At 43.5% G+C, this 13,786-nt stretch overlaps 1 non-coding gene across 1 annotated transcript; it reads left to right on the forward strand.

Moving 5' to 3' along the window:
* The first annotated feature begins 12,032 nt into the window (after nt 1-12,032).
* Nucleotides 12,033-12,104, forward strand: TRNAG-UCC (transfer RNA glycine (anticodon UCC)). Its single transcript has one exon. It is a non-coding gene; the product is annotated as a tRNA-Gly (tRNA).
* The last annotated feature ends 1,682 nt before the right edge of the window (nt 12,105-13,786 follow it).

Below are 13,786 nucleotides of genomic sequence, written 5' to 3' on the forward strand. Positions count from 1 at the left end.
CAAGATGCAGTGTGAAGAAAAGTTATATGTGCCTTTTTGCGGGATGTTGGCATGTTGGCATGGCAAATTATCAAATTTGATATTGTCAACAATTTTCAAAGAGATGGAGTGTATAAAACTGATGTGGGCAATCAATACGAGTCAGCTGGTCCGGAAAGAACGGTGGTGGTAAATCTGCCACCACCGTTCTTTCCGGACCGGCTGATTAAGAGTCCTGCAGGTGGGAGGTGTCACTCCAGCCAGGTCTGACCAGGCGAGTTTAACACTACCCGCCTGCAGGTGGACATGGAAACTCTGGCACCATTACAACATGGTGCCGGTGTTCCCCCTTCCCCACTGCCATGGAGTCCTATGGGAAAGTCCCCATTCCCATGGAGTCCTATCGGAAGGAACAGCCTTTCTCAGAGCAACCGAGAGGTTGGATCTGGTCTGGCAATGCATGGTGGTGGTCCCCTAGGAGTACAGCCCAGGGTTTCAGCGACTGAGTCTGTTCCCACACTTAGTGTATCTGACCTTGGCTGCTCGAGCCTTGGTACACCCCCAATAGTGGCATAAAACCAGCCACACCCAGGACTCACATCAGGCGCTAGAGGTAGGTATTTCCTCCAACTAATCTTCATCTTCTTCTTACTTCTTTTCTGAATCCTCGAGCCTGTTGCTCTTTCCAGGCCCTCCAGGTTATTGTGGTAATTGTGGCCCCTGGGGAGGAGGGATGGCCATAAAAGATGCCATTGGATTCAAATGCAGCTGTTCTGCAAAGCAGGTGTAGTGTCCTGCTCTCTCCTGGATTGCCAGATTGAGTATGACTGGAAGTAATGGGTGGGTCCCTTCGGAGGTACCGTCCACAGACCGCGTGACTGTCGGCAGACTGGAACATATAAAAAGTTGCCAAATCAACTAAGATTGGGTATAAAATTGGGTCTAAGGGATTGGGTTTAGAGCTCTGGAAGGGTAAACCTTGAACTTGAAACACCCAAGAATGGCCAAAATTGCAGTTTTAAACTGTTCGTGGAGCATGGGAACTGCTTGCGGGCAGGCCGTCACCCCACGGGTACGGTCACATTTGACGGCTAGGGTCGTGCACGCCACTGATGGCTGTCTACGAATGTGATGCCATCTTTGAGGTCCTGGGTATTAGTCTTAGCAGTGCACGGTGGTGGTGCAAGTTATGGTTGCTTAGCTTAACTGGAATAAGGAGAGAGGGAACACCTTCCTCAGCTGCTCTAAGAATGTCATCGTTTACAGAGATCATATCAGATTCAGTGGAATCTATGAATCTGATGACTGATGACAGGTATTAAGGAGAGTGTCACTTTTTACATGCTGCTGAAGCCGTTTATTTATTTATTTGTATTTATTCATTTAATTTATAAAGCACACAAATAAATAGAAGACTTTAAGGCGCTGTTTAGCAACCATTTATTTTTAAAAATAGCTCTTAAACTCTAGGCAATCAAGTCAAGGAATGTTTACACTTAACGGTGTGTGATAAAGGAATCTTTGGCACCATCATGAAATGAGCTTTCTTGAGTGAGTAGTTAATAAAGCATGTGATATAGACCATCGTCAGGACAGTTTTTCTGAATTCCAACTAAGGGCTTAATAAAACCATTCAACTTAGGCAGTACAAGACTCCACATTTAGTATAAGGCTGTACCACCTGAGTTCAGGGTAGCGTAGACAGAGCAGCTAGGCTTATTTTAGGAGGGAGAGAGAGCTGTAGAATCAGCACAAAGAAATGGTAATACTAATGGTCCAATGAAACACTGAAACACTGTGTATTGTAAAAAAACCAAAATGTTTATTTACATACAAGTAGGCCTTGATAAATCTTGGGGGAAATAAGAACTATCACATTATACATAACCACTATTATAAAAACACAACGCTATGCTCGAAGGTGCACAGACCAAAGTATATAACCTTAATAGTTACTTTTTTATTGCTTACAGTAATACAAGGGTAGTAGACCCTAACAGTTGTACCATGACGGTCAGCAAGAAATCAAAAAGTAATTCAAATGGACAATATAATGTTCAGAATAGTGGAACGCTTATTCCAGGAACAGTATACATCTTTAACTCTGATTCAGAATAACTCATTTATTCTAGGGGAGTTTGACATTGGGGGTTAATATTCAATTACAGTTGCTTTTCAGTTCACAGACTAAGGGAAGCAATAACATATTAACTTATTTTTGGATGGCACGCAGCTATGCAAGGTAAGTTAAACCTATATACTTTTGTAAGGAGCTACCAGAAACGTAAAAGCCAAGTCTGACCTAGGCAGACTTATTCTGGACAGGCTAAAAGCAAATCATGGGAAGCAAGACCCAATTGGGGACAATGATACCGTTATCCTAAAAGGAATAATAAAGTGAAACCAACAGCATTACTTTTGGGAAGAGGGGAACCCAATTCACAGGTGAGTAAGTTGACCTTCTATCTAATTTCTGTTAGAATGGCGAGACTGTTTCTAAGGAAAGTCAGACTTTGAGAATACTTATTTAAGAAGGCACACAGCTTATTCAAGGTAAGTAAATCCTATATATACTTTGCAGAATGGCAGAACATATCTAAGGTAAGTAATAACTTTTTGTAACTATTTTACTCTGAGTGAGTACACTTTTCAACACTTATTCTAATTTTCAAGGCAGACTTTTAAATTATCTAGCCTTTCCCAATTCTAGTACATGAGTTCTGTCAGAGGAAGAAGCGGTACCCTAGTGGTCTAGGAGCCAGCTGTAGGCAGGGTGAGATGGGGCTCAGTTGCAGGCAAACTAGTAAGTAATTCATTTTGAATCACTTTGAAAGTTTCAGCAAGATTCTGAATTCGGAAGACTGTGCACTGCACAATGGCTTGATGTCCCAGGGTATTGGGGTATTTCAGTCCCACAAGGTTGGAGCACAACGTGGCATGGCTCAAAAAGCAGGTCTTCTTGAGTCTATTGGCTCTGACCAGGCTCTGGGTTGGGATTGTTTGCTTTGGGATGCACATGTCAATTGGAATGAAGGGTAATAGCAGGCTCTGGTTACACAGCAGGCGCGCTGGTCACTGGAAATCATCTCAGCCATGTTTCCTTCATCATCCTCTTCAGTTTTGATTCCAGTAATCACCTTGTCAGCAGTTTCCAGGTTCCGAGTTTGTATCAGGAGCTGCAGCACAACCTCTGCATTCTCTCCCCATATTTTACTTAAATGTGCAGTCTGGTTGTACAATTAGGACAGCCGCCCCCCTGCTCTCCCCCACTGGGAGTTGTTCCCTTTCAGGCAAGGTGGAAGACAAAGAGATGCAGAGTTCTGGACTCCGCCCTCACATCCTGCCTTTCCAGACGCTCTGGAGCTTGGGCAGGGAATCCACAGGATTTCCACCAAAGACAAACAGTTGTTCCCATCTAGAATGGCAGGGGAAGACCTCGGAAACAGCAAACATACAAGAAATGGTGACCTTTCTTTGCATTCCCAAGCTGTATTAACAGCCTGTGAGTAATAAAGACTAAAAGTTATGAAGATAGAACCACAGCCTCCAGCCAATAATGTAAAACGCGCAATTGTAACATAATATTACCAGATAAGTAAAAAAGGGGATACATTGTATACCCCCAGCACTCCACATAAGGTGGGGTGTGCTGGCTCACTATATCAAATGTAAAGGTGGGTGAACATCCATCTTTACTACTTGGGAACTGTAGTTCACCCAAGTTCATCCAAGAGAAAAAAAAACAGGGGAGCCCATAGGGGCAACCCAGCCTAAGCCCAAAAGTTGGAGGAAACTATAACTTGAACCATACAATATGGAGAGACATAACAAGGTCACCCATAATAGCAGTAAAAGACTGGGTGACAAAGAGTGAAAGACTGGCTGAAAGGGGAAAAATATTCCCCTTCATCTAGGGACAGGGTAAAATAGTTACCTAGTCAAAACAAAATGTTCCGGGTTTGACGCAAGAAATTGATATGAAAATCTTACCTAACACTCGCCATCAGTAAGGGCATCAAGGAAGATGTTGTCTGAGACTTTAGCTGCTTTGTGACATCTTCAAGAAGAAACTCTGTGATATCTTGAGGAAGAACACAACAATGAAATGTAATGTGGGGCTAAATGTGGATGAGAATAAGAGGTGGTAAAGGAGAACAGTTCTTCAAAGCTGGATTCTGCAACTTCATAAAACAAATTTTTATTTATGATTCTGAAGAGGTCTTTGGGTTTGCTGACAGATTCAAATGTTTTATTTTATGAGACAAAAAGTTCCTATAGGTCTCAAATATGGCTTTATAAATGTGAATGATTTGCCACATTTGTATTCAGTGACATTTTGGGGAGAGGGTTCCATTGGAGGAGTATTCCGTAGTGGATCTGGTCTCTAACTTCCAAACAGAGTTTTGTTGAACTAAAACAGTGGTTGTCAGACCTTGTTGTTACCCGCCTCTCTTCAGAGAAATGTCTGGACGTGTTTACTGGGTTTAGAAAATTATATAACATATTCTGTGAAAACTGCGTGTCTCTGAGACTAAGCCCACAACCTGGAGCTCAATAAATCATATTACAAAACTGTTGTTTCTTGGACTGCGCTCGCCCAATTTCAAATATAGGCAAAATATGTTTTTAACATTTTACATAAGTCGTATCGCTAACATTCAAGTATATGTAATGGTATACTCTACCAATTCAGTACATATTCAATTGGTGTGTTGGTAAAAATGGTGAGTGAATAATAGATACATGCTGTCAAAGGAAAGGTACATCTAAGTTGTGCTGACTGTATGTCATGTATGTAACTGACATGTCTTTATGTAAATCTGGTTAAATTATACTTTCAAACACATCTTCCACACCTTCTGGTTCCTCGGAAGTACTACACATTTGTTGCTAACCCTATTTATTTATGTATTTATTTATTTATTTATTCCAAATCTATCCGTACTCTGGGGGCTTAAATAACTGGATGGAAGATGCAATGAAAGTTGCTGCAGTTTTCGGATCTCATCAACTCATTAGACTGCTGCCTCCTCTGCAAATCGCCAGCAAGTCTCATTTCCATCTGACTGAAAGATAGACTGCCACCTTGCAGTTCGGCGCTGGATATATAAGAGCAGAGGCAGGGAGCGTCAATGGCATGGGTGATCATGTAATAGGTATGTCACAGAGCGTTTTTTCAAGCAAAGGCCTTTAACTAAGCAGACACAATGAGTCAGAATGAGATTGCATTGCATGATGTGCTGTGTGAAGGTTAAGGACCAGGGGTTCGTGAACATGGGGACTCGTGCAACTGTTAACACTCTCTCTGTGTGTTCATTCAGGTGGGTAGGCCACAATGCATATAGGGCCCGACCCCACCACAGTGGCGATGAAGGGATTGCCTGCTGTAGTCGATCCATGCGGGTGTGACCCCGCTGTCCTGCACACCTTGAAGAAGCCCTTGCCTGCAATCCCAGTGTCAACCATACGCAAACAATGCCCACAGGCCCAGTGTCGCAAGGAAGAGTACGCTCACACTCCAAAGCCGCCAGTGGTGCACCGGTATGTTGCGGCCAATCTGAGCTAGCGTACTAGACCGGGTTGGGGCAGGCAGAGAAAAATAAAGAATCTCATAACGCTGGGACAATGCATTGCAGGACGCAATCCCAAAGAGCCAAGTCAGCCAACACATACTTGCCAGGTGATGCACTCAACATTCAGGCCTCACGCTCAAGGGCACAACTTATCCATAAAAGAAAATAATATGAAGGAGATCTTTCAAATGGATGCATAGAACTTCCTGTCTTTCTGCATTCACCACAACACAGTTTGCAGCTCCCACCAGGAATGTGTGTGTGCCCTACATCCAGTCGCACTCTGTACCACAGAGAAAGGGTCCTTGGCAGTCAATTTGCTTAAGGGTTGCAGCTCCTATGCAGAGTGCGTGCACGCCCTGCTGAGCCAAGCCCATGCACACACAGTGCAAAAAGCACCTAGGTGAAACCAAATCAACAGAGGCATATTAGTGTGCAACTGTAACACACCCAACGTCTGAAAATGCTAAATGATGTCAGAGGTGCACCTGCAGCTGCCAGGGTACAATGCTAATCCATGTGTCTCACACCCCTGCAAGAATTTGATGTGTTGGGAGCCCTGTCAGCCCTAGGTCCCAGATGGTCTGCCAGTGTAAAACTAAAGATGTTCTTTAGCAGCTCTTAGTTCTTGGCAGCGACAAGCGAGGATGATGATGATACAAAGAGGTCAGTCATGCTATTCTCAGCTGGTCCTGCTGTGTGTACCATTTATTAAACTTTACAACCCACTGGCATGTATTTCGCTGCAGCCAATACAGTGCTACAAGAGTATTTTGCACACATGGCTAATCTTGAATATGAGAGATAACTTATGAGAAATGGTCTGCATAAAGAAGGAGAGTCCCTTAACGCCTATCATTGCAGACTGAGATGGATGGCTACGACTTGTGTGTGGCCAGCTGAGGATGTTCATCAGTTTATCGGTTAAACATTTGACACAAACCAAGGTGTAGAGTTCACATTTGAACTTCCCAGATGCCTGTGCTGATTGTCACTGGTGCATCTGTAAACGTCATGGCGGACAACATTACCATAGCTTGACAGATATCCCGCCCCTGAAAAAGACACAACTACGAATATACACATTCAGGGCAAAAGTGCCACCACTAGTAGAGGGGTTCTTTGTTGTGTTGGTTCATCATGAAGACACCACCCTCAGAGCAAGGCACTTCGTCGCTAAAGTCAGCATAGTGACACTACTAGGATGCACCGCTGCAGGAGCCCTGCACATCGTAAACTCTGAATTCGGAGTATACGTACAAGCCATTCAATCCCTATTGACTAGACATGCAAAGGTGTTTACAGGGATAGGAAAATTCACTGGGGGTCCAGTCCGACTACCCAGTGACCCCACGGTACAGCCGATGGCATTAAAACACAGGTGTATACCTTTTCATCTAAGTGCAATGGTTGATAGGGAACTCCAGAACATAGTCAACATGGACATCATAGAGGAAGTAGAGGGATGGATCCCAGGGTTCGCCCCAATTGTTATTGCCAACAAACTGAGACAACCAGACTCCATACGCATATTTGTGGATATGTGGCTCCCAAACAGAGCAATGAAAAGGTAGCAACAAATCACCCCAATGCTTGTCCAACAGGGAGCCACATTTTTCTCCAAACTAGACTTGAGATCGGGCTATCACCAGTTGGTACTAGACTCAGCATCCCACTACATTACTACATTTACCATGCATCAATGGCTGTATAGGTACAAACACCTCAACTTTGATATATCTTCAGTGGCAGCAGTGTTTCATAACACGATTTGTGGCACACTGGCAGGGCTGAAGGGAGTCATCAATATAAGTAACAACATCATGGTCTACATCATGGTCTACTCTAGCTCAGAACAGGAAAATCTGGACAGGCTGGTGAACGTACTGGGAAGCATCCAACAGTAAGGACTTACATTGCATAAGAAACATGCATGTTCTCACAAAGGAAGATCCAGTTCTTTGGTGCTGTGTTTCAAGAAGTTGGAATTTCTTCTGATACTGTTAAAATAAGACATCCAAGCGGCTGGACCCCCTACTTATGCTTCAGAGATACACAGCTTCCTCAGCATGGTTACGTACTGCAGGGGATTTCTACGTAACCTAGTCACTCTGTTGGAGCGCCTTCATAATCTCACCAAGAAGGACAGCAGTTGGAAATGGACCGCCCTGGAACAAAGGGCCTTTGAGGAAATCAAGAATGCACTCATGGCAGCGGACACCTTGGCGTTCTTTGACCCAAGCAAGAGGGCAGACATTATTGTGGATGCCAGCCCATTTCATCTCGGGCTGTACTGACGCAACTGAATGACAGAAGAGAGGCTTGTCCTGTTTCGTTCGCGAGTCGAGCCCTCTCAGATACTGAACAGAGATACTCGGAAATAAAGAAATAGCCCTAGCTGTACTTTGGGGTTGTAAACACTTCCACCTGTATGCATTTGGTAAATCACTGACAGTAGTCACCAACCACAAACCCCTTCTCCCAATCATGGTTGGATAATCCCCCAATCCTCTGGCAAGGATCAAGAAGTGGTTACTCGCCTTGCAAGAATACGACCTTGAGCTGGTACACCGCCCGGGGAATGGGAATGCTGCAGACTACCTGTCCCAGCACCTTGTAGAGGAACATGGTACAGACAAAGAGGATGAAGGGAAAACGAAGAGGAATTTCTGCACACCTTGACATGGGGCGCAACACTCACATCATTGTCTCTCAAGGAGATACAGGAGGCGTCAACAAACCATCAGTGTTTCCATTTGTTATAGTTAGTCAGAACCTGAGGAGAATGGAAACATGTCCTGAGACAATTACAAAGGCGCACACAAGACAGCAAAAGGGTGTTTGAACAGATCTGGCATGTACGGACCAAACTAACATTCATGGACAATGGCCTGGTCCGGAGGGGGTCAAAAATGGTAATTCCCTCTAGTTTAGTGCAGGGGGTGTTGGAACTGGCCCATATAGGACATCAAGGAGTAGCCAGAAACAAGGCCTGGATCCGGATGAAGCTTTGGTTTCCAAGCCTTGGGGATAAAGTTGAAGAGTTTGTCCGTGCATGTGTGCGGTGTCAAGCAGTCCTACCACACCAGAGAGAACCCCACATAGAATCCATGGACCAGACCAACATCCCCGGGGGAACACTACACATGGATTTTAAGTCCACCTGCCGAGACACCCATTTCTTAGTACTCTTGGACCAATGATCACGATATCCAGAAGTGGAATTTGTAGAATCCACCTCACTCGAAAACATCATATCCATCTTAGAAAAGGTGCTCCCCACACATTGGCCCACCGATGACATCCACACAGACAACGGCCCACCCTTTCAGAGCAGAGGGTTCTCTGAATACCTCCAGGTCCTGGGAATAAGACACCGGAAAACAACAGCAGTATCACCCAGAGCCAATGGTGATGTGCAAAGAAAAATGAGAACGCTTAACAAAGTATTCTGCATTGCACATGGACAGGGTGAATGTGAACATTGAGCATTATCTCAGTTCTAATCTGAAACCCACACTGCTCAACTGACGTACCACCTGCCGAGGCCCTGTTCCAAAGATGCCCACAGGGAATGTTATTACACCATTCGATCAGCAGTCGTGGAGTGATCCATGAGGAAATGGTGGTGAAGGAAGGAGGAGAGCAAACGAGAGAGAAAATGTCAGAAGGGGACTACAGGATCAACATCTAGAAGAAGGGGACAATGTGCTAGTACGATCCAAGCACCTAAGAGGAAAGATTTGCTTGCCCCAATAACCTACCCAGATGAAAGTAGTGGAATCCAAAGGAACTATGATCATTGCTTCCAATAGCCAAGACACAGAAACAAGAAACTCCAGCTTCTTCAGACGGATGGGGAACTCAATGGAGAGAGGAGGCGATAGTGGCACAACCAGTCCACGGAGAGCAGTATCCCCATGATGGCCAAGCATCGAGAGCAAATATTCTGACATGGACAGTGTAAGGATATTTGGCGTGTTACAGTACAGAGTACAGCACTACTGCACAGGTAGCAAACAGCACAGAGTACAGCACTACTACACAGGTAGCAAACAGCACAGAGTACAGCACTACTGCACAGGTAGCAATTTTTTTCGCAGCACCACCACAAGGGTGCGGTGCATTGCTATATGGGTTACCAGATTAACAAGGAAAGACAGGCTATTCAGTCAAAAACGATTTTAACATATAAGATGCAAATCTATTTTTACAGTTAAAAGCACACGTGCTCATTTAAAAATGCACACTATTTTTCACCTGAAATGCCTATGGTGCGAGAGACACATTTGAAAATTAACAGCTAACCTATTAACCATTAACCTGACTAATAAAACCTTATTTAACATAACCCACTAATAAAATGTGTTCTCCACTGCAGAATTAGGCATACTCTGAAAGCCATTTAAATGTGTGTGCAGATTTTTTTCTTCTCTTCTCTGCCTGATTCTCCGTGTTTTTGTGCACAGTAACTGCAGGAAGAAGGAAGTCAGATTTGCAACAATTGCAAATGTATAAGCGAAGCTATTGTTGAGAGTAGGAGGATGAGAGATGATGGATTTCATTGGGACACGTCATACAGAGGGCTGAGATGAAAGTTTTAGTGGGCAGTATCGGGGAAAAAGACAGGCAGACATTTTTCTGCACTACTGGGGAGAAGACCTGGCTGTGGGACTCCTGACTGAATGCAGATTCATGCGTCCTGCTGCAGTCGAGATTGGGGAGAGCTGAAAGAAGGACCTTTCCACTGGCTGAGGCATTCCTATCTGCAAAAGCTGAGAATTCCAGGCAATGACCCCGGTTTGAGAAGGCAAGCGTTCCTTTTTGCTGGAGTTAATCTTCAAGGGAGTCACATTCACAAAGAGAACAGCCAAAGAGAACAACTAAAAAGATAAGGTAATGAGAAGTGTGGGAGCTGAGTGTGTACGGTAATATGCAGTCAGTGTAGGATTCCTGTGCGTGTCTTAATCAAATACCAATGTTGCAATTTGAGTTCTGTTCTCCGCCACGCTCTTTGCAGTGTGTCATAGACAATGCTTTTACTGTACCATTTTATTTATTTCTGTAAAGAATGAGATCGTGTTTAAATGCAACTTTTATAATACAGAAAAATATTTGAAAACAGACGGGTGGTGTATTTACTATTTACCATTACAATGCCGATGATGTGGGGAGATTTTTAAACAGTGCAATGGTCATTTTAAGACAGATGTGTGCATGTCAGAATCAGTATGAATAATTGTGAGTGACTGTAGCATAGCTCGTTGGAGGTACATGAGCCAACGGGAAGAGAGACTCTCTGAACATAGCTCCCTACCGTATATAAGGTAGTGGAAATTACCACAAGACTACCATATATAGCTCTCTGTCGTAAATAAGTCAGTGAGTTCGCCCATGGTGGCACACCAACACTATCACTGAAAAATGTGGTATTCCTAAAATGTAGGTCTGGGGTCTCTCTAGTGATCACACGAAAAATCTAAGCAAAGATAAGGGATTCTGGACATTGGGGCCACAAATAAAACAAGGGAATTATGCTCACCAAAATACCACCAACCACGTATACCAAATATGCAGGTCTGGGTGCTGAAATAATGCATGTCCATTGTATTATTGTTGCACATGGCCAAATCTGAATACAAAGAGTGATTATTGCTAAGTTATTTTTCGGCGGTGATCACTAGAGAGACCCCAGACCTACATTGGGACACGTCATACAGAGGGCTGAGATGAAAGTTTTAGTGGGCAGTATCGGGGAAAAAGACAGGCAGACATTTTTCTGCACTACTGGGGAGAAGACCTGACTGTGGGACTCCTGACTGAATGCAGATTCCTGCGTCCTGCTACAGTCAAGATTTGGCAGAGCTGGGAGGAAGTCCTTTTCCTGGTTGGAGGCATTCCTATCTGCAAAAGCTAAGAATTCCAGGCAATGACCCCGGTTTGAAAAGGAAAGGCGATCCTTTTACTGGGGTTAATCTTCAAGGGAACCACATTCCGAAGGAAAACAACTGAAGAAAACTCTGAACAGATAATGTAATTACATAAGCGTGGGAGCCGTGTGTGCACGAAAATATGCAGTCAGTGTAGGAAAGGGGATTTCTGTGCGTGTCTTAATCAAATACCAATGTTGCAATTTGAGTTCTGTTCTCCACCACTCTCTTTGCAGTGTGTCCTAGACAATGCTTTTACTGCACCATTTTATTTATTTCTGTAAAGAATGAGATCGTGTTTAAATGCAACTTTTATAATACAGAAAAATATTTGAAAACAGACGGGTGGTGTATTTACTATTTACCATTACAATGCCGATGATGTGGGGAGATTTTTAAACAGTGCAATGGTCATTTTAAGACAGATGTGTGCATGTCAGAATCAGTATGAATAATTGTGAGTGACTGTAGCATAGCTCGTTGGAGGTACATGAGCCAACGGGAAGAGAGACTCTCTGAACATAGCTCCCTACCATATATAAGGTTAGGTGCGTTGGTGGTATAGTGGTGAGCATAGCTGCCTTCCAAGCAGTTGACCCGGGTTCGATTCCCGGCCAACGCACCATAAATATGTAGGGTATTTTGTGGAGATTTGGGGCCTGACGGTATTTTATTACCGCCGAAAAATAACTTAGCAATAATCACTCTTTGTATTCAGATTTGGCCATGTGCAACAATAATACAATGGACATGCATTATTTCAGCACCCAGACCTGCATATTTGGTATACGTGGTTGGTGGTATTTTGGTGAGCATAATTCCCTTGTTTTATTTGTGGCCCCAATGTCCAGAATCCCTTATCTTTGCTTAGATTTTTCGTGTGATCACTAGAGAGACCCCAGACCTACATTTTAGGAATACCACATTTTTCAGTGATAGTGTTGGTGTGCCACCATGGGCGAACTCACTGACTTATTTACGACAGAGAGCTATATATGGTAGTCTTGTGGTAATTTCCACTACCTTATATACGGTAGGGAGCTATGTTCAGAGAGTCTCTCTTCCCGTTGGCTCATGTACCTCCAACGAGCTATGCTACAGTCACTCACAATTATTCATACTGATTCTGACATGCACACATCTGTCTTAAAATGACCATTGCACTGTTTAAAAATCCCCCCACATCATCGGCATTGTAATGGTAAATAGTAAATACACCACCCGTCTGTTTTCAAATATTTTTCTGTATTATAAAAGTTGCATTTAAACACGATCTCATTCTTTACAGAAATAAATAAAATGGTACAGTAAAAGCATTGTCTATGACACACTGCAAAGAGCGTGGCGGAGAACAGAACTCAAATTGCAACATTGGTATTTGATTAAGACACGCACAGGAATCCTACACTGACTGCATATTACCGTACACACTCAGCTCCCACACTTCTCATTACCTTATCTTTTTAGTTGTTCTCTTTGGCTGTTCTCTTTGTGAATGTGACTCCCTTGAAGATTAACTCCAGCAAAAAGGAACGCTTGCCTTCTCAAACCGGGGTCATTGCCTGGAATTCTCAGCTTTTGCAGATAGGAATGCCTCAGCCAGTGGAAAGGTCCTTCTTTCAGCTCTCCCCAATCTCGACTGCAGCAGGACGCATGAATCTGCATTCAGTCAGGAGTCCCACAGCCAGGTCTTCTCCCCAGTAGTGCAGAAAAATGTCTGCCTGTCTTTTTCCCCGATACTGCCCACTAAAACTTTCATCTCAGCCCTCTGTATGACGTGTCCCAATGAAATCCATCATCTCTCATCCTCCTACTCTCAACAATAGCTTCGCTTATACATTTGCAATTGTTGCAAATCTGACTTCCTTCTTCCTGCAGTTACTGTGCACAAAAACACGGAGAATCAGGCAGAGAAGAGAAGAAAAAAATCTGCACACACATTTAAATGGCTTTCAGAGTATGCCTAATTCTGCAGTGGAGAACACATTTTATTAGTGGGTTATGTTAAATAAGGTTTTATTAGTCAGGTTAATGGTTAATAGGTTAGCTGTTAATTTTCAAATGTGTCTCTCGCACCATAGGCATTTCAGGTGAAAAATAGTGTGCATTTTTAAATGAGCACGTGTGCTTTTAACTGTAAAAATAGATTTGCATCTTATATGTTAAAATCGTTTTTGACTGAATAGCCTGTCTTTCCTTGTTAATCTGGTAACCCATATAGCAATGTACCGCACCCTTGTGGTGGTGCTGCGAAAAAAATTGCTACCTGTGCAGTAGTGCTGTACTCTGTGCTGTTTGCTACCT

The sequence above is a fragment of the Ambystoma mexicanum genome, chromosome 11 (genome assembly GCF_040938575.1).
Source record: "Ambystoma mexicanum isolate Mex_15411 chromosome 11, UKY_AmexF1_1, whole genome shotgun sequence".
NCBI lineage: Eukaryota > Metazoa > Chordata > Amphibia > Caudata > Ambystomatidae > Ambystoma > Ambystoma mexicanum.